The following is a 15,022-nucleotide window of genomic DNA, read 5'->3' as shown; positions in this document are numbered from 1 at the left end:
GGAATGTGTTTACTTTTTTAGTTTTGATTTTGAGCAGCAACTTTGGAGTTACATATTGGTGCTCACCAGGAATGCATAGGCAAAATTGCACAAATTTTCACTTGAAAGAATAGTGGCGATCTTGGGATTTTTTTCTGTTCAATTTTCAAACTGTGTAAATTTAATACACTTCATCTTCAGCATGTTTAGTGCCACTTTTGTAAGTAACCACGCCCCCGTCCAGGCCACGCCCCCGTCCAGGCCACGCCCCTTCCGCTTTTTTCATCACTCGCCATTGCCATGTATGCAAACCAAAACAACAGACTTTTGGCGGGTATAGTTTCTTAAGCCTTATTTTTTTATTTTTTTTTTTTTGTGGGTCTACTTGTGACAGACATGTCTAGTTAATGTCCTATTTCTGCGTGAACGTGACATGAGGGCTGACTTTTCAAAAAGATCCCAGAGGGTGGTCGCAAGCCAAATTTGGCTACTGCAAACCAAAACTGTCAACTATCTTTTCTGGCATGGTCTCCAAAAACTTTTTTGTGGGTCCACATGTTGTAGGAAAGACGACCCAATTTCATGTAGCTCGTTGAAAACTGCCTTTAGGGGACTCATTTTGACAGATGAGTTTTCATGTTTTTAGCAATCTGACAAAATCTGGAGGGGACCAGGAAATGGCCTTTGAACCAAAATCGCTGACTTCCTTTGTGTTTTGGGGCATGCTTTCTTGATTTTTTTTGTGGGTCTACTCATGATAGACATGCCTACCAAATGTCATGTTGCTAAGTGAGCTGGCATTGGCATTTTGATGGTCGTGAGCGTGAGTGGGTGTTCGTGTATGTGTGTGCTGCGATTGGGTGGCAACCAGATGAAAATAAGAATTCCAGGTGGTGCTATCGAGTCACGTTTTTGTGCGGGAAGCGCCTCCATTTTGACCAGGTTGTGTCTTGGCGCCGCGAGCCGTCGCCGCCACCTCTCATCTCTCTCTCGTCACTCTCGCTCAGCGGGCCTGTGGAGCGTTCATTGCTTGTGTGCATAAAACCTCACCCGGGGCGTCAATATAAAAAAAAAATGGAAAAAAAGCAAATTCCCCCAGCGGCCTTCAGTCGGAGCGCCCGATTTCATATTTCCTCTTTCATCTGCCGACACTCCAAATTGAGTATTCGCCATGCTGCGCGTTCAGCAGCTGTGCGCCGTCGGCTTGAGCGATCAAGTAGACGGGCAGGCAGCACCTCATCATTCAACACGACTTGGACCGACTCAACCGCAGATGGGCCTCAAAGTGTTTTTGTTTCGGAGAGAGGAGCGTGTAAAGGTAGAGGTGCAAAAAGACGAGTTAGAAGGCTGCAAGAGGTGAGGAGGGTAAAAGGCAGAGGGGAGGGTGCAAAATGATCAGATTAGATCAGTTAAAGAGGCAGGTGAGGAAGATAAAAGGGGGACGGCTGCAAAGGGGAGTTAAAGGTAGACGAGGGATGAAGAGAGGGTTAAAGGGACGGATGAAGGTGGGTGAAAGGGGGAAGAGGGTCAAAGGTGGGCCGTAAAAGGTTGTGCACAGAGAGAAGAGTCAAAAGTAGAGGCGGGGGGTCGGGGCGGGCGTGTGAAACAAGGGTTCAAGATATGGGCTGCACAAAGAGACGAGCAGAAGGACTTGCGGGTAATTTTTAACCTCGATTCGATACCAACAAAAAAAAAATCCCATTTTCATGACTGCTGTGAAAAAAAAAATCTGTTTTATTGAAGTTTTTGGAAAAAAAAAAAAAGACACTTTCTCATTGAGCCCACTTCTTTTATCCTGTCTGGAGTAAATCAAGACCTGGATGGCACGGTATTTCTTGCCTTTCAATGAAAAGAAGACAGAAGTGCTGGTGTTTAGTCCCAGTGGCCCTTGCATGTCCCACCCTGCGGAGTCGGGCCCCCTGGCTCCTTATCTTAAGCTCTGTTGGCTTGAACTTGGCTCTTAAACTGGACAGTGATTTGAAATTGGACCGGCAAATTGCTGTTGTCGTCTTTCTTCCAAGGCAGCTGGCGAAGGTCAAGTCTCTCCTTTCTCAAAAGCACTTTGAAACAGGAGTTTAGGCCATCGTCACATCCCGGCTGGATTACTGTTACGCACTTTACTTTGGAGTCAACCAATCCTCCATGAAGCGTCTCCAGTGGGTCCAGAATGCTGCTTGCCTCTTAACTGGTACTCGTAAGAGTGAGCACAGAACTCCAACTCTGGCATCCCTTCACTGGCTCCCGATACATTTGAGAGTTCTAATTATTTGCTTTCAAATCTTGAAATGGCCCCCCCTTTTTTTTTCCCCATGGAAGCCGCTCAAAGGCCGAGGAAGGTCCGCGGAGGCAGAAGCTTGAAGGCAGGCCAGCAAGTGAGGGGCCCGATCACTCCTCTGAAAATGAAAAATAGTGGCCGTTTAATCATACGCTGCTTCACTTGAGCTCAACAATAGGCGTAATGACGCATTCATGCTCAGCCACAGCAAAGCTCAACGTTTGCTTGAAAAGAATTGATTGCCTTATTGTCAGTCTGATGATGATGATGATGATGATGATGATGTCACTGGCCAACGCTGCGTATTCACCGCACGGTTGCATACGCACAAATATGGATGAATATTCGTGTGTGTCAGGGACTGAGCTCACAATGTGCTTGGAGCCACTTGAGTCATTCTGCTGCGTGCGCGTGCGCGTGAGCGAAGACAATGACATTAAATCCAACCCGACAGCGTTCATATTCCAGTGTACGCAGAGGGAGGAATATGGAAACGTTAGCGCACAAGACGTATCTGTTGGCCACTTGATTAGGTACGCCTGCACTATCTAACGGCAGTCCAAAACGGTGGCAGGATTGTTTTTCCGTACACCCCTAAAAGGCATGGTGGGATGCTATGCACTGCTAAGCTAAGCTATTAGCATTTCATCAATTCTCATTTGAAGATGAACTGGGCAGGTCGGCTCGACCTGAGTACGGTTTTGTACTGAGGTGTCTCTCTTGCTATGCTAAGAAGTTAGCGTGTTATTAATTTTCTTTTGGAGTTGAACCTGGTGATGGGCCAAAATGTCAAATTCTCAAGTTGCTATTTCGCTATGCTATGCTATGCTATGCTATGCTATGCTGTTAGTAGACGTTAGCATCTGTTGATTCGGCGCCGAGTGAAAGGTTCGACCAGAATATCCTGACAAATGTCAGACGAAAGCATCCATCTTGATGTGTTAGCCGTGCAAGTGTGAAAGGTTTGTCTTTTCGCCTCCCAGCACAAATGGAGGTTGTGGCTTAATTGTTTTTTTTTGGGGGGGGGTGGTGAGAAGTGTAAAATTTTCCGGCAGTGTGTGTGCGTGCAGGTGTGTATGTGTGTTTGTGTGTCCGGGGGGGGGGGGGTGGGGAGAAGCGTAAAATTTTCCGGCAGTGTGTGTGTGCAGGTGTGTATGTGTGTTTGTGTGTCTGCCTCCAAAGGTGGACGCCTCTTGCCCCATTTCATGGTAGACTGGCCGGCTAAATTTGGCAGGCGTAATTCATTCATCATGACTGCCGCCGCGATGTCCATTTTTCTTCTTGTTGGCGGAGGTCGTGGACGTCCTTCAGGCTTCTGTGGGCGTTACGTTAGAAAAGTCTGATGAGCACATTGCGGCAAATAAATGTCCCCTTGTTGACAACACCGCTCGTCATTTACAATGTGACCTCCGACAAAAACGTGCATGCAGCATCGATTAAGACCCCCTCCCCGCAAGTATGCACTTCTTTTTTCCCGCATAAAATAAATCTTTTCATAGCAAATGAGCATCAAGTATTGATGGATTTTCACTATTTGCGGTGGGGCTCGGGCTCTGTTCCCTGCCGATAGCGGGTGTCCACTTCATCACAGATGTTTTGAAGGGTCTCCACAAGACGCAGTGTGTGTGTAATAACAATTGGAAACGGAAAATACGTTACGTTAAGCGCGAAACACTTTTTTTCCCCCCGATGAAATTCCCGAAATAAGTCCAGTATAACATGCGCCCAAAGTACTAAAATGTAGCCACAAAATAGATATAACATTACCACAAAAGTTGTGGCCACAAAATTACTGAATTGCGGCCACGAAAATACGACTTTGCGAATGTTTACAAAAACGTGTGCGCCAAATTGGTTGCGGAGGAAATTGTCTCTGTTGTTTATCAAAGCGGTGGAGGTTGTGTTCGTTCAACACTTGCCACTCAACAACATTCAACACAACCAAACGAGCCAACCAATCCAATCCAATCAATTTCTCCTAGCTTAATGCTAACCTATACTGTCATGCAAAACGCACGTCGGTAGGCTAAAGGAAATTAGCGTCAATGTTATGGTCACTGTAAACATTCAAAGGACTACTTGAAGCCCCATGGAGCGATCTAAATGGACAAACGCAACCGCCAGTGACTTTAAGACAAGTGGCGACCATTCAAATGTCTTTATCCGCTGAGGAAGGCACCAAAAAAAGTCTCTCGCTCGTCCCCCTTTTTTTTTTCCTGCTCACAAATGTTGCAGTGAGGGGGTAAAAAGGGAAAGTGTCAAGTTTCCGTGGAAAGGCCTCAAAGTTCTCCCACGTCGCGCGGCGTCTTTTCAACGCCAGGCGACGTGACGCACTGCACTACGCTAGCGGCTCTGTTTCAAGGACGGATGCAGGCAGGAGATGAGAGATACATTCATTGCTCTTGAATTGGCTCGCATGAAAACACTTCCAGTGGTGGTTTGATGTTGCGGGTCAAACCGAACCGTAAAATTGTTTTTTTCAAAATGTCAACGAAAAACGAGGTCAAACCCGTTGGCCTCATTTCACATTTTTGATCGTCACTCGATCGCGATTGATGGCTCTTGAATTGAAGATTAGTTCTCATTATGTGATGAGTCAGATTGAGCCATTAACATCTTGAGATAATTTGAAGTTGAATTTGACTTTTATTTGGTCTCCCGGAGGAGAAACTTGTATTTGGAGGACAGGCCCTCCAAAAATATTTTGGCAATTTAAAAAAAATTTTTTTTTTAGCTCTTGATGTCATTAAAACCCTTACAAATTGACCAATAACTATCCCAGTAACTGAAAAAAGTGAAAAAATGTGGCCAGGAATTTTTTATTATTATTTTTTAATGAATTTCAAATTTTCATGTATTAGATATTGATAATAGTCCTCCTGTTTGGTTATAGATCAAACTGACCCACAAAAACGTTGTGTCAGGATCAACATTTTTTCCTGTAGCCCTCGTATGTATTTATTTTTTTTTTTTAGCTCTTGATGTCATTAAAACCCTTACAAATTGACCAATAACTATCCCAGTAACTGAAAAAAGTGAAAAAATGTGGCCAGGAATTTTTTATTATTATTTTTTAATGAATTTCAAATTTTCATGTATTAGATATTGGTAATAGTCGGTTGTAGATCAACAGATGTCATGAGCATCCCTCGTCTTATGCTTGCAAAAAAAATAATAATAATCTGCTGGCTGAATTTGTCTTTTTTTTTTTTTTTTGATCTTCCATTGTGTGTTTTTTTTGTTTTGTATTCAAACGTTGCTCGACAAACAGCTCTTGTATTGGATATCATTTCCTGTTGTTTGGTTGTTACATTGACACAAAAGTCAATTGTACAATTACTAAGGAAATAATATATTTTTAATATATTAGTTTTTTTGTTGTTTTTGTTTAATGTATGGATAGTTCTTGCAAGGTCTTGTAATGGATATAATTAATACCTCATTGTGTTACCTTTCAGGTCAAATTGACCCGTAAAAATTTAAGGATTTTTTTTAAAACTCTATTTATGCATTTTTTTTTCAGTTTTCACCGCAACTGTTGGCATGCTCTCATTTGATCTTTTGTGCGATGCGGAGGCAGCAGTTCTTCTTCATTAGCGCCTTTGAGATGAAGATGTACGACGAGAGCTCTTAATTGCGCCGCAAATGAAAGCAATACGCTCGCCTGGCCCAGCCGTGGCGTTAATTGATGCGGAATTAGGCTCCACGCCTTCAGCTCAGGAGCACATTAGCTGCCAGTTATGCCGGCTGCGTATTAGAAAGAAAAAAAAAAAAGAAAGAGCGTGGATTAATTGGCAGTCATTTAAGAAATGAGGACATGCTTAACCCTCAAACAACCAACACAGACAAGTTTGCATTTTCGATTTTCTTGAAAGGTGGTTATTTCCTTCGTTAATGTGCTCCTCTGATTTGTCGAGGGGGCCCGTGAAGTGCCGCCGGCGGGCTCCGAAAGATCGTTAGCCAGTGTGTGACGCGTTGGGAGCGCATCCTCAACTTTTTCACATGGGGAGGGCCGGCGAAGCATCCCGAAATGGACGTTTCCCGCGCCCGTCCGGGACGCACTGACGAGTGAACGATCGAGCCCGCAGGACGCCTTACTCGGCGCCTTCCGTCGTGTCACCGAGGACAAAAGGAACCCAACGAAATGAGGTCACGTTAGCCGCGCCGCGACCAGATCACCCCGCGGCAGCGCTTTGGTTGCACATTTGGCCTCGAATGATGAGCAATTACATCGCGATGCAAAAACGGTGACATTTTTCAAGATCTGACCTTCTGGAGTTGACTTTGTTACAGTTTCACGCTTGGGATTGAGAAGGGGTAGACCCACAAAAAATTCTCAATAAACCATGTCATAAAAGCCAGAGGAAGTGTGCCATTTTGGTTTGACAAAATCATTTCACCAAAAAACTGGTTTGAATAGTTTCGCCAAATCTTGGCGTGATAGAACCCGTTGTTCAATTTAAAATTCAGCCCCTGCAACTTCTTTGACTTTGCAACATTTGTTAGCCGCTGCCTGTCATGAGTAGACCCACAAAAAAGTCTGAAGGAGTCATGTGGCAAAAGACACAGGAAGTGTGTCATTTTGGTTTGACAAAATCAATTTTCCCCAAAACTGGTTTGAATAGTTTAGCCAAATCTTGGCTTGGTAGGACCCACTGGGTTATTCAATTTAAAATTCAGCCCCTGCAAATTGTGAAATAGACTTGACATGTCTATCATGTGCAGACCGACAAAAAAAAGGTCAACTTGCCATGCAGGAAAAGACACATGAAGTCCAATATTTTGCTGTGAAGCAACCATTTCAGCCAGACATTGACTTGGCAGCACCCAGTGGATCTCGGTATATGAAAAAAACGGTCTGGAAAAGAAGGTGGAAGCCCATCACTTTGCAGGTTTGCAGCGGTCGTTTTAGCTCACTTTGACCTTCTCCGTGGGTGCTTGAAAGATGAGCTCGTCTGAGAGATTTTGTCTTAATTTCTGCCAATTTGGAATCGCGTATACAACACACATGGATGATGCCAAATGTCCAAGAATTTGACTTTTGGAAACTCGGCCCGCCCGTGGCGTGACGGTGAGATTTGCTGACTGCCCGCGGGAGGAGCGGGGGGGGACCCGACGGCTTCAATTCCATTTGACAACATCAAATGACACCGTTTGTCTCCATTTGGTCTCCAGGCGAGAGCATTCGCGGTTGGCGCGGCAGACCTTTGTCGTCTTGTTTTTCGTCCTCGTAAGCGCGAAAGCTTTTAGCGGCGCGAGCGTTCCTAAATGAAAAGCCATCAGCCGCTTGTTAAGACGAAGCACTCACGCCCTCGCTTCAAGTGTCAAAATGTGCCGATGCCGCATCAGCAGCCTGTACGCGAGCCTCGCTCTCGTCACTGCCATTACCGCGTGACGAATGACACTTGACTGCCGCTCGGCTTGTTAGCATATTGCGGGCTCCTAAGTAGCCTGACATGATGGCGCCGTGGCGACGAGTAAACAACAAGCCGGCGCGTTTGGCCTTCGTCACGGGACGCACGTGATGCAGTGGAAGCTGTCGCTGGACCAAAGCTGACCGTATTTTGCGCACTATAAGGTGCACCAAAAAGCATTCCATTTTCTCAAAAGACGACAGTGGGCTTTATTAATCCGATGCGCCTTATATATGGATCGATATTCGGATTTCTTGGACGTAGTATTTTGAATGTTCTGTAAAGCTCTTTGCTACAACCGTTGCGAAACCTCAATATAAATGAAGCCGTATTGTATTGTATTTCCGTTAGTGTAGCTCCATCTAGTGGATGCATAACGCAACCGCAGCCACTATTGTAGTTTCAAATCTATGCGCCTTATAATGCGGCGCGCCCTATATATGAAAACAGTTTTAAAATCGGCCATTCAGGGAAGGTGCGCCTTATACTCTGAAGCGCCTTATAGTGCGAAAAATACGGTATTATAGCTGAGGTAAAAGAACAGCTTTGCTGGAACTACAATCGAAAATAAAAATATTTTCTACCAGTAAAGGAAAGCTCTTTCTTTCAAATGATCGGCCACTGATTTAATCGAAAGTTTATAGATCAGAAGTACTCGTGGTATGTTATTGGTCTTTAATGAAGTTGTACAAATATCCCTAAAATGAAAAAAAAAACAAAACAAAACGATCAAAACGACGGCGTGAAAACATGCTTTTAGCGGGAAAGGTTTTTTTCCCCGAGGGCCGACCGGATAACATCTTGATGAGACGAGCATAACGGTGATTTATCAGCCCCGCGTACTTATTAGCCCGTCGCCATCGCACGCCGGGGATGCATAAATTCATCAGTTGTCGCCGCTGATGATGCGGCGCGGCGTCGGCGTGGAAGAACGCTACCGAGCCGGAGCGTCACGCCGGGCGCTTGATTGCAAAACTTCCCGCATGGTCGAGCAGCGGCGTCCATTATCGTTCGTTATCGGCAAGACGCGCTGCGAGGGGAGAAGGAAGGAAAACAGAAAATGTGGCGGCGGGTTCATGCTGGAGAAAATAGCGCGCCTATTGGCAAACACTCAATCTGCGCCAATCATAACATGATATATATTTTATTAATATGCCTTCAGTGAAGTACAGTTGACGCCCCCTATTTACGGGCCATGTGGGCCGGGCCGGCTCACAAAGAATGAAAATTCACACAGGGACAAAACAAGAAACATTTGCGCTCACCTCGGGACAATTTTCGGGTGTGCAATCAACTTCCCATTCACGTTTTTGGCATGTGGGAGGAAACCGGAGTACCTGGAGAAAACCCACGCAGGCATGGGGAGAACACGCAAACTCCACACAGGAAGGCCGGAGCCGGGAATCGAACCCTCGGTACTCAGTACCGTGAGGCGGACATGCTAACCAACCGTCTACCGTGCCACTGATTTACGTCGTACGTATTTCAAAGATTCCATAAAATTGACGTTCATTTCATGTTATAAGGAAGAGAAATATTTAAACTGGGATGTACAGTTGATCGTTATTGGCCGATTTATTTTCGCTGTCATTAAAAAAAAAAAAAAGCAGCAAGTGCCATCAGCTTGATTGATGATTCCCAAGATTTTTGATGCTTTGGATTTTGGTCGCACTCCACTTCCCTGCCGCATTTTCGAATGTATTTTTTTTTTTTCCCTGGGTGACAAATGTTGGCAAAGATGTCGGCCGGCAGGCAAGCGGCGGAGCGGCGGGCTGATTTTTTGCGCCACCACTGCCCCCCCCCCCCCCCTTGCGGGAAGATGACATTTTTTGCTCGGCTGCCTTTCACCTCTAACGGTGACCTTTGACCTCCCGGGTTGTATTGCGAGCACCTGGCTCTTTGTAATTCTGCTGCGAGTGCTCTCAGTGGCGCATTTACAACAGCAACGACCGCTGATACGATGACTACTCCTTGTCGGGTAAAACGGATGTTGACATTTATTGGCTGCGTCTCAATCGTTGCTACTTACTTGGTTCGTGTGGAGTGTGTTCATGTGTGATTGTGAAAAATCATTTGTTGTTGCTTTCAATGCAACGGTCCCTCATAAACAATCAAACGTCTCCGTTTTCATACTTGAAATGGAGCAGTCACATTATTGTTTGGTGCCGGCTGCGCTGACCTCTTTGTAGGTACGGTAATGCGGGTTGGTGTATGTATATATATATATATATATATATATCCTCTGTAATATATTTAGAGTCTATCTATATATTTTTTACTTGAATAAAATACTTATAACCCCAAAATCAATTACATTGATGTAAATTATTTTGGGAATAATAATTATAAGTTGTTCACATTTAATTTGAAGATATTTTTAGTTTTAAAAATAAGATCAAATACCCAACATAGTGTATTTAATGTATGGATCTAAACAAATACCAAAATGTATTTAGTTGATGAAATTAAATAAGAATGAAACATGACATTTATAAGAATGACACATTGAAGTCATTTGGTCATTTTCCTATTTCCTTGAATTAAGGAGTGCCGCCTGTCCAACGTCTTTTTTGTTTTGTGACATCACACCCACCCACAAAAAAAAAAAAAAAAACCCAAAAACTTCACCTGGCATGCTCCATTTGTGCCGCGGCTGGAGAGACGAGCAGCCGCCGCGGAGAGCTCATTTCGAGGCACTTTCTCAGCTTGTTTTTTTTTTTCGTTCTCCACCAGCGTGTCATCAAGCCCATGGCAACCCACCGTAACCCACGGCAACCCACGGCCACGCGCCGCTCGCTGGGCTGCCACTTAGTAAAGGCGGCCCAAGTCGTCGCAGCCAGCTGGGATATCAAGTGGTGGAAAAACAGCTTCTATCTCCACTCAAAGCGAGTGCAGTTGATTCCTACACCACAATTTTAGCATCTTCTCATGTTGACAAAGAGGGGAACTTTGTTCGCAAAAATATTCTCCTGTGAAGCGATTTGTGTACTTTCAACAAGGCGACAGGTCAAAGCAGCTGTGATGACGTTTTGTTTTGGCTAACAGCTCCACCGCTGGGTCGGATTTCATCTTGTTATGCGCCAACAGAAATCTCCTATCCCCAAATTTGGTCCATTTCATATTTATTTCAAATTGATGTTATCGGTCACGTCTTATGTGGTGGCTCTGTTGGTTTCATAAATGACTGAGCAATCTGATGACGCTAACTGTGGAGGCTTTGCAGGGGCGAGGGGTGGGGGGGGGGGTTCCTTCCCATTTTTGCTTGATGTCCAGCTTCAGCTGTTCAACAATCCGGAGGTCTCCGTTGTCGTACATAACGATTCATAACGCGCCACACGTTTTCAGTGGGAGACAGGTCTGGACTGCAGGCAGGCCAGTCTAGTCCGCGCACTCTTTCAGCCACCGTGTGGTAACGCGTGCAGAAGGCGCTCTGGCGTTGTCTTGCCGAAATTAGCAGAAGGGGCGTCGGCAGCATGTGTATCTCCGAAACCCGAATGGACCTTTCAGCACGAACGGCGCTTTGCCTTCTTTCGCCTTCTTCCACTAAAATGACGGCAAAGTGAGACACGGGCCGACGGCGGCAGCCGGAGGAGCCGTCAATTAGTGGACATTATTCACTGGGCCGCTCATCACTGAGCCCTGCGAGCGCTCTGGCAAAGTGGAGCGCTTGTGTAACAGTCCTTGGTCCAAATCAAAAAGGAGGAAGGAAAGAAAAGGGAGGAGGGTGAGGAGGGAGCGGCAGATTCCACGGCGTGACCTCAGAAGGAGCAAGACGTAGCCACTTTGAGAGCTCCCCTCTTTTGGCCCGGCCCATCAGACAAAGCTGCCACATGACTGAGGTTCTTGCTGAGCTGTGGGACAATCGGCTTCAAAACTTCAAAACAGGAAAAAAAAAAAAAAATGGACCGAAAATGACAAATTCATATCTGGATGGAGAGGAAGATGATGTGGAGATGTTTGGGAATCATCCTTAAATATGTCAAGACATTTAGGCAGAAATGTCACCACTTCAAAAAAAAACCCAGCAACAACGTAATTTTACATCTTGGACACGTCTATGCTTGACAAGATGCGGCAAGCTCGGTTTTGAAGTGGATCTTTTCAGAAAATGTGAGCTTGATAATCGGCAGGATTTTTGCTGAGCTATGGAAGAAGCATCCCTTAAAAGTGAAGAAACCCAAAAGCTTCCTCGCCGGCTGACCGCTCAAACTACCCTCTGTCAAATTGGCGCATGTGCGAGCGCGCGAAGCAGTGACGTGACCGGCGTGGAGGTGACCCCAGCGTGTCTGTGAGGATGCGCAACGACGAGGCGCTCCGTCATCCCCGATGAGCGTCGCGGCGTACTCGTCAGCCCCGAGGCGGTCGGCCGGCCGGACTTTTGCTGAGCGTCGGCATTCGACGAGGACGGAAGGCAAAGACGAAGGCGAAGCGAACGAAAGCGCGTGCCGCCTCGGCGGAGGATCTCCGAGGGCTTGTCAACACTGGGCTGGTCCCGCTTCTCATTGGATCTTCCTCAAGCTGTTCTGCGGCGTCTTCTTCGTTTGGACACGCAAACAAGCCTGATGCCCACTTTGAGTCACCGACGGGTTGCTCGACATTTACAGTCCACACATGTTGGCTGTCACGTCAGAGATTTAAAAAAAAAAAAAAAAAAAAAAAAACAATCCATCAAATCCGTGTTGAGTGGACGCAGGCAACGAGTGCCTCGTTGTTGCAGGCAACAACGAGGCACTCGAATGCAACCACGCCGCCAGCCCGAAGCCTCGTTGATATATTTTTTTTGCCGCCATTTTGTGTGAGATACGATTTGGGTTGATCGTCAAGGAAACGTCATGACATGATTTTCGAACGATGACTTGACTCCAAAACCAGACGCCCTCGAGGTGTCGCGGCCGGTTGAATCCTCTCACAACGATAAGTCCCGGTGAAAGACGTACGTCATGGCCGCCCGATGTGAAGATGACGCGCACGCTTTGATTACTTTTGCGACACAAAAGCACCGAGGCCGGATGAAAGAGGAAGAAGACGGCGGCGCAAGCCGCCCGCTGCCAACGGGGCGCCTTCCAGCTCGTCGCCTTTATGCAAAGCGTGTTAATCAAGCACCTACTCGTCATTAAGTGGCCGCCTGCTTCTTCCGCATCAAGGCTGCAGATTATCAGCTCATGCGCTGGCTTTGATTCCTCGCCACCGCTGCCACGAACGACAAAAAAGTCTCAAAAGAAGCCGCACGTGGGTGCTTCAAGGTTTTTTTTGGTGGGCAACGGAAACGAAAAAAATAACTGGAAAAAAAAAAGAAGAAACCAAGTTGACTGAAACAATATCTTACATTCATACTACAACGAATAATAATTAGGATGAAAATGTCCAACGAAATCAACAAAAAACACAAAGCACCGGCTAGTACAAAACTTGGGGGAAAATTCAACCCCTGAAGCCACTTCGCACCATCAAATTTGGCAGGCATGCCAAGCACGAGTAGACCCACCAAAAAAAAATTCCCAAGAAGCCGTAGGAAGTCTGACATTTTGGTTTGAAGCGGACAGTTGAGCTCCAAATTGGTTTCCGACGCTCTCCCGGGCTCGCTTTCGCACCGGCGTTGAGCACATTCCCGAATCCCCTCGACAACAAACACAAATGAGCTCCAAACGAGAGAACGGCGCATCGGCTGCTTGATTCAAGATGCCGTCAGTTGTAATTCCATCTCCCCATCGTTTTCGGCCTGACAACAAAAGAGCCGACGGGGAGAAAGAGCCACGACGCCTTAGCGGCGACGAGTGACAAGTAAAACCTCGGCTAATGTCTCGCCGCTTCCTCTGCGTCCTTTCTAGACGCTGAGCACTTGGCTTGCGCTTGGCGCGTCTTTCCCATGTCACGATTGTCTCCCGACGCGCAAAGTCCGAGCGGCCTTGGCGCTCGAGCGCAAGCGTGGTCGTTTCCAGGCGGCACGCCACGTTTGAGGAAGTTGGGGGCTCGATGCTGTTGTTGTTGCGGAAGGGGGGTTGCTCTTTGTTATCGTCATGTAGAAAGTGTGCTGCAGAGGAGGAGCCGACGGATGGGAAAGGACCCCCCCGGGGGGAGTTTTGTGTCAACCACATGCGCGCTGGCTGCTCCTTTTTGTTATGCCGCTGGGCTCTCCAGATGCTCGTGCGGCAACCGCCGTTGATTTGCCTTTGCGGGTTATTTGACGGAGCCCCGCCTCAGTTGCAAATGTGGAGAGTCGACCTCCGCCAGGGGTGACTTCTTAACGAGCGATTTGTGGCCTCTATGTCGCCGGCGAGATATTCCGCCAATGTCCCCCCCCCTGTGGAGTTGCGCTTTTAGACTGATGTGTCAGATGGCAAGTCAGTTGATGCTACAAATGCACTCAAAAATCTCAAGCAGGTTGTTTTCGGAAGACCCCCGAAAATGGTCAAAAATAACCCCAAGGGATAATTATCAGTGCACCCGTTTCAATTCCAAGTGGCAGACTTCCAAGGCCGAGCTTCTGGGACTTTTTCGTGGGTCTACTCATGAAAGACAAGCCTATCGAATTTGATGTTGTGAAGTGGAATAGAATTTGGGGGAAGTGAATTTTCAAAAAGCCCTGCGATTGGCTGGCAACCGATTCAGGGTGTCCCCCACCTACTGCCCGAAGACAGCTGGGATGGGTTCCAGCACCCCCCGCGACCCTAGTGAGGATCAAGCGGTTCGGAAGATGAATGAATGAATGAATGAATTTTCAAAAACTCGATTGGAGGAATTTGTCTTTGAGGGACACCTTGAAATGAAAATGAGCCTCAAATGGCTGCTTCAAAACCAATATTGGCTTTGTTTTTTGTGGTTCTACTCATAATTAACAGGTGTACCAAAGGTTTCGGGGGCTGTTACCAAGACAATTTGGGGAAGAAATGTTACATAAAAAATTAAAAGTTACATAATTTTTTTTTTTTTTTTTTTATGTTAATTCTCTAAGCAAGATGATTTTTTTTTTTGGTCAGCATACCCGTAACAATTTGACCCATCCTAAAATCTCAAGAAGCAATGGCTGAAAAGAAACAGAAAATCTGTCTTTTTTTTTTTTTGTTGTTGTTGTTCAGGTCGTTTGGGTCATTTTCTAGCATCCTTCCGAGATGAACTCCTTCAAGGGATTTTGCTTGATTTCTACCCCCCACCCCAAAAAAAAAAAGAAAAGTATACTCGACAGCTGGAAGATGCTTTCATTGTGGGCGGAGCCTGGCGGCAAAGTTTGATGACTGGCCACAAAAAAACGAGGGTCCGTTCTTGCTGCTCCATTCTTCCTCAGAGTACAAAGAAGAAGCTGGAGGGACAAGTGAAGTGATGATGTGAGTTAAGGCGGGGAGGGGGAGGGGCAGGG

Source organism: Hippocampus comes, unplaced genomic scaffold (genome assembly GCF_001891065.2).
Source record: "Hippocampus comes isolate QL1 unplaced genomic scaffold, H_comes_QL1_v1.1 scaffold78, whole genome shotgun sequence".
NCBI lineage: Eukaryota > Metazoa > Chordata > Actinopteri > Syngnathiformes > Syngnathidae > Hippocampus > Hippocampus comes.
Note: the sequence above shows the minus strand (reverse complement) of the source record.